General features: G+C 38.8%; 1 pseudogene; it reads right to left on the reverse strand.

Annotated features, from left to right (window-relative positions):
* Positions 1–337: 337 nt before the first annotated feature.
* Positions 338–981, reverse strand: LOC125538504 (uncharacterized; annotated as a pseudogene).
* Between the last annotated feature and the right edge of the window lie 15,600 nt (positions 982–16,581).

Raw genomic sequence — 16,581 nt, forward strand, 5'->3', positions numbered from 1 at the left:
TCTTGCCCTCTGCATTGTCTTTTTTATTTGTTTCTACTTTAATCGGGTGAACTTTGTCTATTTTAGGTCCGATTTGTCCGTCGGATCAACTATCTATGCTCGAGTGTATCTATATTTCTATGTCTGATGAACTTGTTTGTGATGTTAATCAACGTCTTACATTGCTGCGTGCCTTATATGGATTTAGGTGCGGGGAGGTATGCGTACTACAATTATATGAAGACTACCCGATCAATGCCAGCAGGTGTGTCCGGACGCGTCTGTAAACGTACAAGTGCTTAGATATGCCAACTATGGTTGTAGGAGCTCTAAGAAAAGAGATGAATAAACAGCACGACAGTTTAGCTAATACTCATAAGCCCACAATACACCATTGCATGTTAGAGGCTTGATAGGGCCTTTATCTTATTACGGAGGGGAAGAGCGGGTTATTCATCGATTGGTCAGCCGATAATACGCTGCACCCGATCGACGATGGCGTGCACGACGAAGGCCATCATGAAGAACTCGTCGTTCTCCTTGGGAAGCGCCACCTCGCCGGCCAAGCTGCTGCACCCATGTGAGACGTCCCTATAGGCTGCCTCTAGCACGTCCGGAACGCCGCTATATCGCCCCGCAGCGACCGACCGCGCCGCCCACTGCAGCCGCGGGACGGCGCCGACGTAGAGCTGCAGGCACGACCGCATGACCTTCCTGGCCTTGACGTTCTTGGCATGGGCGAGTGCAGACTCGATGCTGGTTTTGGCTACTGTGGCGTGCGGAGCGGCAGGAGGGGTCAATGCAAAGCGCGGACACGCACATGTCCGGCGTGACGTACCAGCCGCCGAGGCCGATGCAGAGCTCGTCCAACGGCGAACGTGGCGCGGCGCTGGAGCTTGACCCGCCGTGAACATCAATGGCCGTGGAGAGGACAAGTAGGAGGAGGAGAGCGCCGCCGAGCATCGAAGAGGATGTGCCCACGGCCATGGTGTTGGCGTATTCTCTCTCGGTCTCTCCCTCCCGCTGCCCACCTTGTCTCTTCTTATTCTTAATAGTTCACATTAACGGGGCGGTGTATCATATCATAAATAAAGAAAATAAATCCAGCATTAAATCCATACTCCCTCTATATCTTTTTAGTCCGTATATAAGGTTTGGTCAAAGTCAAGCTTTATAGTGTTTGACTAATTTTATATTAAAAAATATAAACATTCACAATATGAAATCAATATTATCAGATGCACCATAAAACATATGTTCATATTATATAGTTTTAGTATTGTAGATGTTCATATTTTTTTATATAAATTTGGTCAAACTTTGTGCAGTTTGACTTTGACCAAATCTTATATGCGGAGTAAAAAGAAACGGAGGGAGTACCTAGCAAGCATATATCTCACACTTTGATATATGCAATCACTCTTCATAGGAAGCGAATCGCCGCAGATCATACGCCATATCTCCAACATTAAATGAGTGTTTACATCTTTACATACTATTATATCACTTATTATTGGGAGTCCTTGTGCCTCATGTGCCTGATTATTTTGTACTTCCTCCGTTCCAAAATAAATGACCTAATTTTGTACTAGCTTTGTATTAAAGTTAATACAAAATCGAGTCATCTATTTTAGAACGAAGGGAGTACGTACTAGTAAACATGCACGTGTAACGGACGTTCGACAATGCAATTCATTTTCGAATTTCACCTTTACTTAATTAGTTTTATTCATGTGTTTGTTTGTTCGTCTACACCTTTTTTCAAATAGGTAGAGAAAAATGGAAATGTCATATGTGCTATTCTCAAAAATAAAAATAAAAAGAGTTTTGTAATTAATAACCATCATATGGGATGATAAGAGTAATATTATGCAAACTTATTTATTTGAACACTAGTAGAAAACGGAGCTTTAAAACCGGTTCGTAAGGGCCTTTAGTGCCGGTTCCATAACCGGCACTAATTAGTGGGCACTAAAGCCCCCCCCCCTTTAGTACCGGTTCGGCACGAACCGACGCTAAAGTGCCACCACGTGGCGTGAGCTCGCGCCCTGGTATGGGGGACCTTTAGTGTCGGTTGGTGTTACCAACCGGTACTAAAGGGTTTTTTTTTGAAAATTTTGGAAAAAAAATTGATTATTTTTTTTGATTTTTGATTTTTCTGAATTATTTGGTGATTTAGTCTCTAATCACCTCTCTTAACTGCTCAAGTGTGGATCACTCATTCCAAATCATCTAACTTCCCGACCGGTCACCCATCCCTCTCACTACTCCAACCCGAGCACGCTTAACTTTCGGGTTCTATTCTCCTTCGTTTCCAAGTCTGCACTTGTTGCTTTTCTGACAATAGTAAGATGTCAATCCTATTAACCCTCAGGAGTTTAGCTTGAGTATGAAGTTACACATTTCACTGTTTGAGTTTTGAAACTATTAAATCTAAAAAAAGTAATTATTTAGTAACACTAATATTTCTTGAATAAGTTTGACCATAGTTTGCCCATAGTTTGGCCATAGTTTGACCACAGTTTGACCATAATTTGACCAGATTTGGCCAAAATTCAAAAAATTGAAATAATTATTTAGTAACACTAATATTCTTGAATAATTATGTAGTAACATTAATACTTCTTGAATAAGTAGTTTGACCAGATTTAACAAAAAAAATTAAAAAAACTTAAATTTGACCATATCTTTTTTTCCTTTTGGAATTTGAGGATTCTAAAAAATTGCAAACAGGCCATAGGCCGTCTCCATCGGATGCGAATTTTCGTGCTGAATTTTTTGATATATTATACGTTTTTTTCCGACATCGTATGCAAAAGTTATAGCCGTTTTACATTTTCCCTACACTTTTTGCAAAACATGTCCAAATTTAAGTTTTCAAATTTCCTAACTAGTAGATGTAGTAATATTACTACCTCTCGAAGGATTTTATTTTTTGAAGTTTTTATCATTTTCTTTTGATTTTTTCAGAACTGAAATGGCGACACACGGGGGGGGGGGGGGGGGGGGGTAGAGTTTGAAAATTGCCCTATAGTGCCGGTTTGTGTCACAAACCGATACTATAGGTTAAGACTCTTTAGTGCCGGTTTGTGACACAAACCGGTACTATAGGTTAGACCTTTAGTACCGGTTTGTGTCACAAACCGTCACTAAAGGGGCTCGTGGGGCCCTGACCTGACGCCAGCCTGCCACCACCCCTTTAGTACCGGTTCATGGCACGAACCGGTACTAAAGGTTCATTACGAACCGGCACTAATGCATAGCCATTCGAACCGGCACTATTGATCACATTAGTGCCGGGTTTTTTACAAACCGGCACTAATGTGCTTCATGTTTGACCCTTTTTCTACTAGTGGAAACAAATACTCTGATAAATATTTTCAGTCAATGTTAGATCATACGTGGAAATCCGACCACTACAAGGCTCAAATCATCAAAAAAAAACTAACGTCCACACATGTGACATCTTGCACATCGTCCACACACCTCCATCATCACTCATTTTGTCACGTATGAACATATGGCATCAGCAGAAATCTTTTTGGTTTTCGGCTTAAAATGGTTTATCTTCTAATTAAAAAATCGAATTAAAAATCCGTTTTCACCATTAAATCCGTCTCGACGAGATCTTCAAAACTAGACCCCATGTTGATATGTTTCGACGAAATTTTTTTTGTCCAAAAGTTGCCATGATGTTTATACTATAGTTGCCATAGTGATTAAACTAAAGTTGCTATGTGAAAATTTTAGTTTGTAGAGCATGGTAATTTTAGTTTTTTTTTATGATGGCAATTCCAGTACTTTGACCATGAAAATTATTTTTTGTGTGAACCATGGCAATTTTAAGTGCATGTATCATGTCAATTTTAGTTTATGGTTCATGGCAAGTCTAGTTTCTTAATTCCTCGTTTTATAATATGTCAAAAATTACTTTTAAATGTAGAAGAAAATAGCTGAAACATATCATGGCTAATTCAGTGTAAACATCATGACAATTCATGTGCAATAGACATGGCAACTTTTAAATCCCCAAAAAAATCGTCGAAATATATTGATATGAGATCTAGTTTTGAAGATCTCGTCGCAAAGGATTTAATGGTGAAAACGAATCTTCAATCAGATTTTTCATTTAAGAGATAAATTAAAAGCTGAAAATCCAAAAAGATTCTTACATGCATGCATGCGGTGACGTGGCGCAGTCTGTGTGTTATCGGGCGTGTCGGCGGGTTTGGCTCCCACCACACGTGTGGTCGTTAGCGTTGTCCATCATCAAATATCATCTAATCTAACACATGTATAAAATCGGGTAGTCCATTTGTACCAGCAAGGTGGACGACCAGTTTTCTGCATGGTAATGCTTCTTTAGATTCAGAGTCCATCAAAAAGAGAAGTGTCTTCCACTCTACAAAGTAATACTACCTCTCTCTCAGTTTACAGGGCGTGCGCGTACCTCTAGGTCGTCAATTTGATCAACCTAATACAAGTCATATATTACAAAAAATATACCAATATAAACTTCAGATGTTCTATTTTCAAATGATATAATTTTTGTGTTATATAGTTTATATTAGGGTCATAAAATTGGCAATCTAGGTATACGCGCAGGACTTGTAAACTGAAACGGAGGTAGTAGGTAGAATGCATGTAAGTGTAATCAATTCTTTAGGGATTTGAAAATATCTTTGTCACTCTTATGCATATCACAAAGTCTCCTCGGAAGGATTGTAAACTGACAATATCTTAGTTAGCTCTAGAAGGGCCTCTAGTGCAAGAGTGAGGGGGAAGCAGATGCACAATGAGCTACAACTAATATAATCTATATATTTATGAAGCAAGTTAGAGGTCAACTTCTGAAGGGCTCACAGTTCCACCCAAGAATAATTACAGGAGAAACATTAACCATACATTCTAGACAACAAGCAAGCCAAATGTCCTAAAAGATGGAAACTGCACTTTTGTTCTAAAGTTCATGCAAATGGACTGACTAACTTACCATTCACTACAACCAATCAAATCATCAAAGTAACCTATATACCTATACCTATATATAAAGAATATATAAAACAAGGTATTTCCCACATAACAGTTCGCAACACATTACAGTTGAGCTACTGCAAACTGAACCTTGGTAGCAAATGCAATGCTATCAGCAAATATAACTAAGGAAGTCCTACCTCTGAATTAAATATGGACTAACATGGTATGCTTTGGTACCAATCTACACTAATCCCTATTGCAACAAATAATAATAGCTGGTAGAGTTGTACACCACTAAAAAATACTATTAAAACACCACTTCAATCCAGTGATGGGATAAAAATGAAACCTTGAACATAATCCCCCAACAGCAAAATACACATGTAAATTGTAGTCCCAAAATTGAGTTGACTCGTGATGTATTCAGATTATTGGATGAGGCAACCTGCAGACTGACTACACTTATTTGTCAGAACACGGAACTAACTACAGTCGATCTTTTGTCGTGGTCTCTTAAAATCGAGCTCAAAGATCAGAATACTAATTAGAAATCAAGTCAACAAGGCCAAGATGGAAGTCTCCCTCCGAAGATGGAAATAAAGAAAACAAAGAAAAATGGATTAAGGGGAGTTTCGGAGTTCGGCTACGTGACCCTAACAGAGCCGAACCATGATTGATCACATGGAACCCTAGAAAGCGAGTCGGGGTGAGAAATTACACATGGAAGCATGCTTTGTTAATAACTATTGTCGTGCACTGGTGGAGTGCTTTTGTTGCTTCAACTCCATCTAAAGTCCTATCAATAAATACTCTAAACTCCAACTCCACCACGTCAATAAAAACACAGATGTCCTAGCTACATATTTGATCAAACACTCAATATGGACATCAAAATGCCATTGACAGAATGACAGTACATCAAACAGAAAAATAGTTGGTTTAGAATTCAATTCTGAAGCTTTATATGTGTTCTATGTCACTAGTAAACGTGCACGTGCAACGCATGTTCGACAATGCAATTCATTTTCGAATTTCACCTTTACTTAATTAGTTTTATTCATGTGGTTGTTTGTTCATCTACACCTTCTTTCAAATAGGTAGAGAAAAATGGAAATGTCATATGTGCTAGTCTCAAAAATAAAAATGAAAAAGAGTTTTGTAATTAATAACCATCATCTAGGATGATAAGATTAATATTATGCAAACTTATTTGTTTGAAACAAATACTCTGTTAAATATTTTCAGTCGATGTTTAGATCATACGTGGAAATCCCACCAGTACAAGGCTCAAATCATCAAATATCATCTAATCCAACACATGTATAAAATCGGGTAGTCCATTTGTACCAGCAAGGTGGATGACAAGTTTCTCTGCATGCTAATACTTCTTTAGATTAGAGTCCGTCGAAAAGAGAAGTCTTCCACTCTACAAGTAATAGGTAGAATTGATGTAAGTGTGATGACCCACAAGTATAGGTGATCTATCGTAGTCCTTTCGATAAGTAAGAGTGTCGAACCCAACGAGGAGTAGAAGGAAATGATAAGCGGTTTTCAGCAAGGTATTCTCTGCAAGTACTGAAATAAGTGGTAACAGATAGTTTTGTGATAAGATAGATTGTAACGAGCAACAAGTAACAAAAGTAAATAAAGTGCAGCAAGGTGGCCCAATCCTTTTGTAGCAAAGGACAAGCCGGAACAAACTCTTATAATAGGAAAAGTGCTCCCGAGGACACATGGGAATATCGTCAAGCTAGTTTTCATCACGTTCATATGATTCACGTTCGATACTTTGATAATTTGATATGTGGGTGGACCGGTGCTTGTGTGCTGTTCTTACTTGAACAAGCGTCCCACTTATGATTAATCTCTATTGCAAGCATCCGCAACTACAACAAAAGTATTAAGGTAAACCTAACCATAGCATGAAACACATGGATCCAAATCAGCCCCTTACGAAGCAACGCATAAACTAGGGTTTAAGCTTCTGTCACTCTAGCAACCCATCATCTACTTATTACTTCCCAATGCCTTTCTCTAGGCCCAAATAATTGTGAAGTGTTATGTAGTCGCGTTCACATAACACCACTAGAGGCTAGACAACATACATCTTATCAAAATATCAAACGAATACCAAATTCACATGACTACTCATAGCAAGACTTCTCCCTTGTCCTCAGGAACGAACGTAATTACTCACAAAGCATATTCATGTTCATAATCATATGGGTAATAATATGCATATAGGATCTGAACATATGATCTTCCACCAAATAAACCAACTAGCATTAACTACAAGGAGTAATCAACACTACTAGCAACCTACTAGCACCAATCCCGGACTTTGAGACAAGAATTGGATACAAGAGATGAACTAGGGGTTGGAGATGAGATGGTGCTGGTGAAGATGTTGATGGAGATTGCCCTCTCCCGATGAGAGGAGCATTGGTGATGACGATGGTGATGATTTCCCCCTCCCGGAGGGAAGTTTTCCCGGCAGAACAGCTCTGCCGGAGCTCTAGATTGGATCCGCCAAGGTTCCGCCTTGTGGCGGCGGAGTCTCGTCCCGAAAAGTTCCTCCTCATTTTTTCCTCATCGAAAGACCTCATATAGGAGAAGATGGGCATCGGAGAGCCACCAGGGGGCCCACGAGGTAGGGGGGCGTGCCCTAGGGGGGGCGCCCCCCACCCTCATGAGAAGGGTGTGGTCCCCCTGGCCTTCATCTTTGGCGTGGATTTTTCTTTATTTCTTTTAAGACGTTCCGTGGAGTTTCAGGACTTTTGGAGTTGCCAAGAATAGGTCTCTAATATTTGCTCCTTTTCCAGACCAGAATTCCAGCTGCCGGCATTCTCCCTCCTTATGTAAACCTTGTAAAATAAGAGAGAATAGCCATAAGTATTGTGACATAAAGTGAAATAACAGTCCATAATGCGATAAATATCGATATAAAAGCATGATGCAAAATGGACGTATCAACTCCCCCAAGCTTAGACCACGCTTGTCCTCAAGTGAAAAGCCAATAACAATAAATATGTCCTCATGTTTAGAGGTAGAGGCGTCGATAAAAATAAAATACGGACATGAAGGTTCATGATTATTCTCATAACAGCAACATATATAGATTTTGTCATATGATTACTTATGTTCAAGTGATGATCTATTCACAATGCAAAAGTATAAATCATAAACCTTATTGGGCTCCGACAAACTATAATCTCAGTCATTGAAGCAATTGCAATTTATCATAACATCGGAAAGAGTCTATGTCAGAGCTAAAAAGCAAGTCCACATACTCAACTATCATTTAGTCCTCCATAATTGCTAACACTCACGCGATACTTGTGGTTACGGAGTTTTAATCGGACACAGAGAAAGATAGGGGCTTATAGTTTTGCCCCACAACCTTTTACCTCAAGGGTAATGTCAACAATAATGGTTCATGCTCCCCTACATCCAAAATTATATATATATATATATATATATATATATATCATGTTCTTTCCAACATGCTGAGCTCGCCAAAGGATAAAATGAAAAAGAAAGGGTGAAGATCACCGTGACTCTTGCGTAAGGTAGAAGATAATAATAAAGGATAGGCCCTTCGCAGAGGGAAGCATAGGTTGCCATGCGCTTTTATGGTTCTTGCATAAAATCTCAATGCGAAAGAACGTCACTTTATATTGCCCCTTGTGATATGAACCTTTATTATGCAGTCGTCGCTTGTATTACTTCCACATCACAAGATCGTATAAAGCTTATTTCTCCCACACCAATCAATCATACATATTTAGAGCAATTTTTATTGCTTTGCACCGATGACAACTTACTTGAAGGATCTTACTCAATCCATAGGTAGATATGGTGGACTCTCATGGCAAAACTGGTTTAAGGGTATTTGGAAGCACAAGTAGTATTTCTACTTGGTGCTGAGAATTTGGCTAGCATGAGGGGGAAAGGCAAGCTCAACAAGTTAGAGGATCCATGACAACATACTTTATCTCAGATATAAGAAATACATAACTCATTACGTTGTCTTCCTTGTCCAACATCAACTCTTTAGCATGTCATATTTTAATGAGTGCTCCCAATCATAAAAGATGTCAATGATAATATATCTATATGTGAAAACCTCTCTTTCCTTATTACTTCCTATTAATTGCAATAATGACCAAAGCTACGTCTGCCAACTCCCAACAACTCTTAATCATCATACTCTTTCTATGTGAAGTCATTACTCTCAATAAGATCAATATGAACTTTTTGTTTCTTTTATTCTTTTTCTCTTTTCCTTTATTCACCCAAGATCATGGCAAAACAATCAAGCCCTTGACTCAACACTAATCTCTATTATATATAACTCACGGACTCGATTACATAGTGAGATCATAAACAAAAACTCAAACTAGATCATGCCATAAACTTTATTCTACCAGATCAAGATACTACTAATAGGATTGAACTAAGAAAAACGGTAAAAATAGGAGTTGTGATTGTGATACGATACCGGGGCACCTCCCCCAAGCTTGGCAGTTACCAAGGGGAGCGCCCATACCCATGTGATTATATCTCCTTTGTCGGTGAAGAAGGTGGTGGTGACGGATAATCGCACATCGAGCGTAAGAGGTCCTCCAGCTTGCGAATAATGCCCTTGAGTGCAACAATATGCTCCTTCAACGAAATATTTTCTTGTGTGAGATACTTGTTTTGTATACGAGCTAGCTCAATCGTCTTGAAAGCTTCAATCTCAGTTGGGGTAGGAAGGTTATGATCAATTTGAACGGTGTCTTTTGCTGCTGGAGCTTGATCCTCCGTGGCCTTCTTGATCCTTTCATCCTTGTTGACCTTCGTGGGTTCTTCCCTCTTCAGATCTATCTTCATTATCCAAGCATTGTTGTCACCATTGTTGGAGGAGGGAGATGACATGATGCTTAGCATGGAAAACCCTGATAGAAAACAACTCGAAACGAAAACAGAGGAGGTTTGCGTGATACGGGAGTCAAAACCTTCGGGAGAATATATAATGAATTTTTACCGACCAAAATACGTAACGTCCAAGAAAACGGAGTCCAGAAAGCACTCGAGGTGCTCACGAGGTAGGGGGGCGCGCCCAGGGGGGTAGGGTGCGCCCACCACCCTCGTGGGGCCCTTGTGTCCTTCCCGGACTGCTACTTATTTTTCTATTTTTCTAAATATTCTAAAATGGAGAAATATTGCCTTAAAAATTGTTTTGGAGTCAGTTTACTTACCGTATCACATACCTATTCCTTTTCGGAGTCTGAAACGTTTCGGAAAGTGTCCCTTATGTATTCCTCCGAGGTTACGGTTTCAATAATATTGGTTTCAACGTTTATGGGATTACCTGAGATATAATGTTTGATTCTTTGACCGTTTACCACCTTCGGATTTGTGCCCTCAAATTTGTTGATTTTTATGGCACCGGAACGATAGACCTCTTCGATAACATAGGGGCCTTCCCATTTAGAGAAAAGTTTTCCTGCAAAAAATCATAAACGAGAGTTGTATAGCAATACATAATCACCTACATTAAACTCACGCTATTCTATTCTTTTCTCATGCCATCTTTTAACTTTTTCTTTAAACAACTTGGCATTTTCATAAGCTTGGGTTCTCCATTCATCAAGTGAGCTAATATCAAATAACCACTTTTCACCGGCAAGTTTACAATCATAGTTAAGCTCTTTAATAGCCCAATATGCCTTATGTTCTAGTTCGAGAGGTAAGTGACATGCTTTTTCATAGACCATTTTATACGGAGACATACCCATAGGATTTTTGTATGCAGTTCTATAAGCCCATAATGCATCATGAAGTTTCTTAACCAATTCTTTCTAGACCTATTAACAGTCTTTTGCAAAATTAATTTGAGCTCTCTATTGCTCAACTCTACTTGACCACTAGACTGTGGGTGATAAGGAGATGCAATTCTATGATTGACATCATATTTAGCAAGCATTTTACGGAAAGCACCATGAATAAAGTGTGAACCACCATTAGTCATTAAATATCTAGGGACTCCAAACCTCGGGAAAATAACTTCTTTAAGCATTTTAATAGAAGTGTTATGATCAACACTACTAGTTGGAATAGCTTCTACCCACTTAGTAACGTAATCAACAACAACTAAAATATGCGTATATCCATTAGAGGCAGGAAAAGGTCCCATATAATCAAAGCCCCAAACATCAAACGGCTCAATAACAAATGAATAATTCATAAGCATTTCTTGACGTCTACTAATATTACCAATTCTTTGACATTCATCACAAGACAAGACAAACTTACGGGCATCCTTGAAGAGAGTAGGCCAATAAAAACCAGATTGCAATACCTTATGTGCAGTTCTATCTCCAGCGTGGTGTCCTCCATAAGGCTCGGAATGACACTTGCGCAGCATCTGTTCATGTTCATGCTCAGGTACACAACGTCTAATAACACCATCTACCCCTTCTTTATAAAGATGTGGGTCATCCCAAAAGTAATGTCTTAAATCATAGAAAAACTTTTTCTTTTGTTGGTATGTGAAGCTAGGTGGTATAAATTTAGCAACAATATAACTAGCATAATCAGCATACCATGGAGTACTAGGAGAAGTACTTATAACATTTAATTGTTCATCAGGAAAGTTATCATTAATAGGTAGTGGGTCATCAAGAATAATTTCTAACCTAGACAGGTTGTCTGCAACGGGGTTCTCAGCTCCTTTTCTATCAACAATATGCAAATCAAATTCTTGTAGCAAGAGAACCCATCTAATAAGTCTAGGTTTAGCATCTTTCTTTTCCATAAGATATTTAATAGCAACATGATCTGTTTGAATAGTTACTTTAGAATCAACAATATAAGATCTAAACTTATCACAAGCAAATAAAACTGCTAAAAGCTCTTTTTCAGTAGTAGCATAATTTCTTTGAGCATTGTCTAGAGTCTTACTAGCATAATGAATAACATTTAATTTCTTGTCAACTCTTTGCCCTAGAACAACACCTACATCATAATCACTAGCATCACACATAACTTCAAAAGGTAGGTTCCAATCAGGTGGCTGAACAACAGGTGCAGAGACTAATGCTTTCTTAAGTATTTCAAATGCTTCTACACAATCATCATCAAAGACAAATGGTATATCTTTTGCAATAAATTAGTCAGAGGCCGAGAAATTTTTGAGAAGTCCTTAATGAACCTCCTGTAAAATCCAGCGTGACCAAGGAAACTTCTTATACCTTTGACGTCCTTGGGACATGGCATCTTTTCAATAGCATCAACCTTGGCTTTATCAAATTCAATACCTCTTTCAGAAACTTTGTGCCCCAAGACAATACCTTCATTAACCATAAAGTGGCACTTTTCCCAATTCAAGACAAGATTAGTTTCTTCACATCCCTGCAAAACTCGATCAAGATTGCTCAAGCAATCATCAAAAGAGGAACCATAGACGGAAAAGTCGTCCATGAAAACCTCACAAATCTTTTCACAAAAGTCAGAGAATATAGCCATCATGCATCTTTGAAAGGTAGCAGGTGCATTACATAAACCAAAAGGCATACGTCTGTAAGCAAAAGTACCAAAAGGGCATGTAAAATTAGTCTTTGATTGATATCTAGCCGACACAGGTATTTGAGAGAAACCAGAATAACCATATAGAAAGCAATAGTGTGTATGTTTGCATAATCTTTCTAGCATTTGATCAATAAAAGGTAAGGGGTAATGATCTTTCTTAGTAGCTTTATTTAATTTGCGGAAATCAATTACCATCCTATAACCCGTGATAATTCTTTGTGGAATCAATTCATCTTTATCATTAGGAACAACAGTAATACCTCCCTTCTTAGGGACACAGTGGACATGACTTACCCACTCACTATCAGCAACGGGATAGATTATACCTGCCTCCAGATGCTTTAGTATTTCTTTTCTTACCACTTCTTTCATTTTAGGATTCAAACGTCATTGAGGATCACGAACTGGTTTGGCATCTGCTTCCAAATTTATTTTATGTTGACATAGAGTGGGACTAATGCCCTTAAGATCATCAAGAGTATATCCAATAGCAGCACGGTGCTTCTTCAGAGTTTTCAATAATCTTTCTGCTTCATGCTCTGAAAGGTTAGCACTAATAATAACAGGATATATCTTCTTTTCATCAAGCTAAGCATATTTAAGATTATCAGGCAAAGGTTTGAGCTCAAACACGGGATCACCCTTGGGTGGAGGAGGATCTCCTAAAATTTCAACATGCAAGTTGTGATGCAGAATAGGTTCCTGTTTAAAGAATACTTCATCTATTTCCCTTCTTTCATTCATGAACATATCATTTTCATGGTATAGCAAATAATGTTCTAAAGGATCACTAGGAGGTACGGCAATAGAGGCAAGACCAATAATTTCACCCTTACTAGGTAATTCTTCCTCATGATGTTGTTTACTAAATTTAGAGAAATTAAACTCATGAACCAAATCATCCAATACAATAGTAACAACATTCTTTTTGCAGTCTATGGTAGCATTGACAGTATTTAAGAAGGGTCTACCAAATATAATTGGACAAAAGCTATCTTGTGGAGAAGTAAGAACAAGAAAATCAGCAGGATATTTAGTTTTCCCACACAAGACTTCAACATCTCTAACAATTCCAATTGGTACAATAGTATCTCTATTAGCAAGTTTAATAGTAACATCAATATCTTCTAACTCAACATGTGCAATTTCATTCTTAATTTCTTTGTATAAGTCATGAGGTATAACACTAGCACTAGCACCCACATCACATAAGCCATGATAACAATGATCTCATATTTTAATAGAAATAACAGGCACGCCTACCACTGGTCTATGTTTATCCTTATCACAAGGTTTAGCAATTCTAGCAGTTTCACCTTCGAACTGAATAACATGCCCATCAATATTATTAGATAAGAGATCTTTAACAGTAGCAATATTAGGTTCTACTTTAACTTGCTCAGGAGGTGTATAAGTTCTAATATTGCTTTTAGGAACAACAGTTGAAGCGTTAGCATGATCCTTTATTCTAACAGGGAAAGGTGGTTTCTCAATATAAGAAGTAGGAACAATAGGATCATTATAAGTGACAGTCTTTTCTTCAACTTTAATAGGTGCAGCTACTTTTACTTCTATGGGAGGATGATATTTAAACCACTTCTCCTTGGGGAGATCAACATAAGTAGCAAAAGATTCACAGAAAGAAGCTACTATCTCAGAGTCAAGTCCATATTTAGTGCTAAACTTACGAAAAATATTGGTATCCATAAAAGATTTAACACAATCAAACTTAGGTGTCATACCTGACTCCTTACCTTCGTCGAGGTCCCAATCTTCAGAGTTGCGTTTAATTCTATCCAATAAATTCCATCTGAATTCAATAGCCTTCATCATAAAAGAGCCAGCACAAGAAGTATTGAGCATGGTGTGATTGTTTTCAGAAAGCCGAGCATAAAAACTTTGCATAATTATTTCTCTTGAGAGCTCATGATTGGGGCATGAATATAACATTGATTTAAGCCTCCCCCAAGCTTGAGCGATGCTTTCTCCTTCGCGATGCCAGAAATTATATATATAATTGCGATCACGATGAACAAGATGCATAGGCTAATACTTTTGATGAAATTCCATCTTCAATCTTTTATAGTCCCATGATCTCATATCATCACATAGCCTATACCATATCAATGCGTCTCCCTTCAAAGATAAAGGGAAGACCTTCTTCTTAGCAACATCATCGGGTATACCTGTGATGACCCACAAGTATAGGGGATGTATCGTAGTCCTTTCGATAAGTAAGAGTGTCGAACCCAACGAGGAGCAGAAGGAAATGATAAGCGGTTTTCAGCAAGGTATTCTCTGCAAGTACTGAAATAAGTGGTAACAGATAGTTTTGTGATAAGGTAAATTGTAACGAGCAACAAGTAACAAAAGTAAATAAGGTGCAGCAAGGTGGCCCAATCCTTTTTGTAGCAAAGGACAAGCCGGAAAATTCTTATAATAGGAAAAGCGCTCCCGAGGACACATGGGAATATCGTCAAGCTAGTTTTCATCACGCTCATATGATTCGTGTTTGGTACTTTGATAATTTGATATGTGGGTGGACCGGTGCTTGGGTGCTGTTCTTACTTGAACAAGCATCCCACTTATGATTAACCTCTATTGCAAGCATCCGCAACTACAACAAAAGTATTAAGGTAAACCTAACCATAGCATGAAACATATGGATCCAAATCGGCCCCTTACGAAGCAACGCATAAACTAGGGTTTAAGCTTCTTTCACTCTAGCAACCCATCATCTACTTATTACTTCCCAATGCCTTCCTCTAGGCCCAAATAATGGTGAAGTGTTATGTAGTCGACGTTCACATAACACCACTAGAGGTTAGACAACATACATCTCATCAAAATATTGAACGAATACCAAATTAACATGACTACTAATAGCAAGACTTCTCCCGTGTCCTCAGGAACAAACGTAACTACTCACAAAGCACATTCATGTTCATAATCAGAGGGGTAATAGTATGCATAAAGGATCTGAACATATGATCTTCCACCAAGTAAACCAACTAGCATCAACTACAAGGAGTAATCAACACTACTAGCAACCTACTAGCACCAATCCCGGACTTAGAGACAAGAATTGGATACAAGAGATGAACTAGGGTTTGGAGATGAGATGGTGCTGGTGAAGATGTTGATGGAGATTGCCCTCTCCCGATGAGAGGAGCGTTGGTGATGACGATGGTGATGATTTCCCCCTCCCGGAGGGAAGTGTCCCCGGCAGAACAGCTCTGCCGGAGCCCTAGATTGGTTCCGCCAAGGTTCCGCCTCATGGCGGCGGAGTCTCTTCCCGAAAAGTTGCTTATGATTTTTTTCTCATCGAAAGACTTCATATAGGAGAAGATGGGCGTCGGAGAGCCACCAGGGGGCCCACGAGGTAGGGGGGCGTGCCCAGGGGGGAGGGGCGCGCCCCTACCCTCGTGAGCAGGGTGTGGGCCCCCTGGCCTTCATCTTTGGCGATGATTTTTCTTTATTTATTTTAAGATATTCCATGGAGTTTCAGGACTTTTGGAGTTGCGCAGAATAGGTCTCCAATATTTGCTCCTTTTCCAGCCAGAATTCCAGCTGCCGGCATTCCCCCTCTTCATGGTAAACCTTGTAAAATAAGAGAGAATAGCCATAAGTATTGTGACATAACGTGAAATAACAGCCCATAATGCAATAAATATTAACATAAAAGCATGACGCAAAATGGACGTATCAACTCCCCCAAGCTTAGACCTCGCTTGTCCTCAAGCGAAAAGCCGATAACAATAAATATGTCCTCATGTTTAGAGGTAGAGGCGTCGATAAAAATAAAATACGGACATGAAGGCATCATGATTGTTTCATAACAGCAACATATATAGATTTGTCATATGATTACTTATGTTCAAGTGATGATCTTTTCACAATGCAAAAGTATGAATCAGAAACCTTATTAGGCGCTAACAAATTATAACCTCAGTCATTGAAGCAATTGCAATTTATCATAACATCAGAAGGAGTCTATGTCAGAGCTTAAAAGCAAGTCCACATACTCAACTATAACTTAGTCCTTCATAA

Source organism: Triticum urartu, chromosome 1A, assembly GCF_056163025.1.
Source record: "Triticum urartu cultivar PI428250 chromosome 1A, HENAU_Tu73, whole genome shotgun sequence".
In the NCBI taxonomy this organism is placed as follows: Eukaryota; Viridiplantae; Streptophyta; class Magnoliopsida; order Poales; family Poaceae; genus Triticum; species Triticum urartu.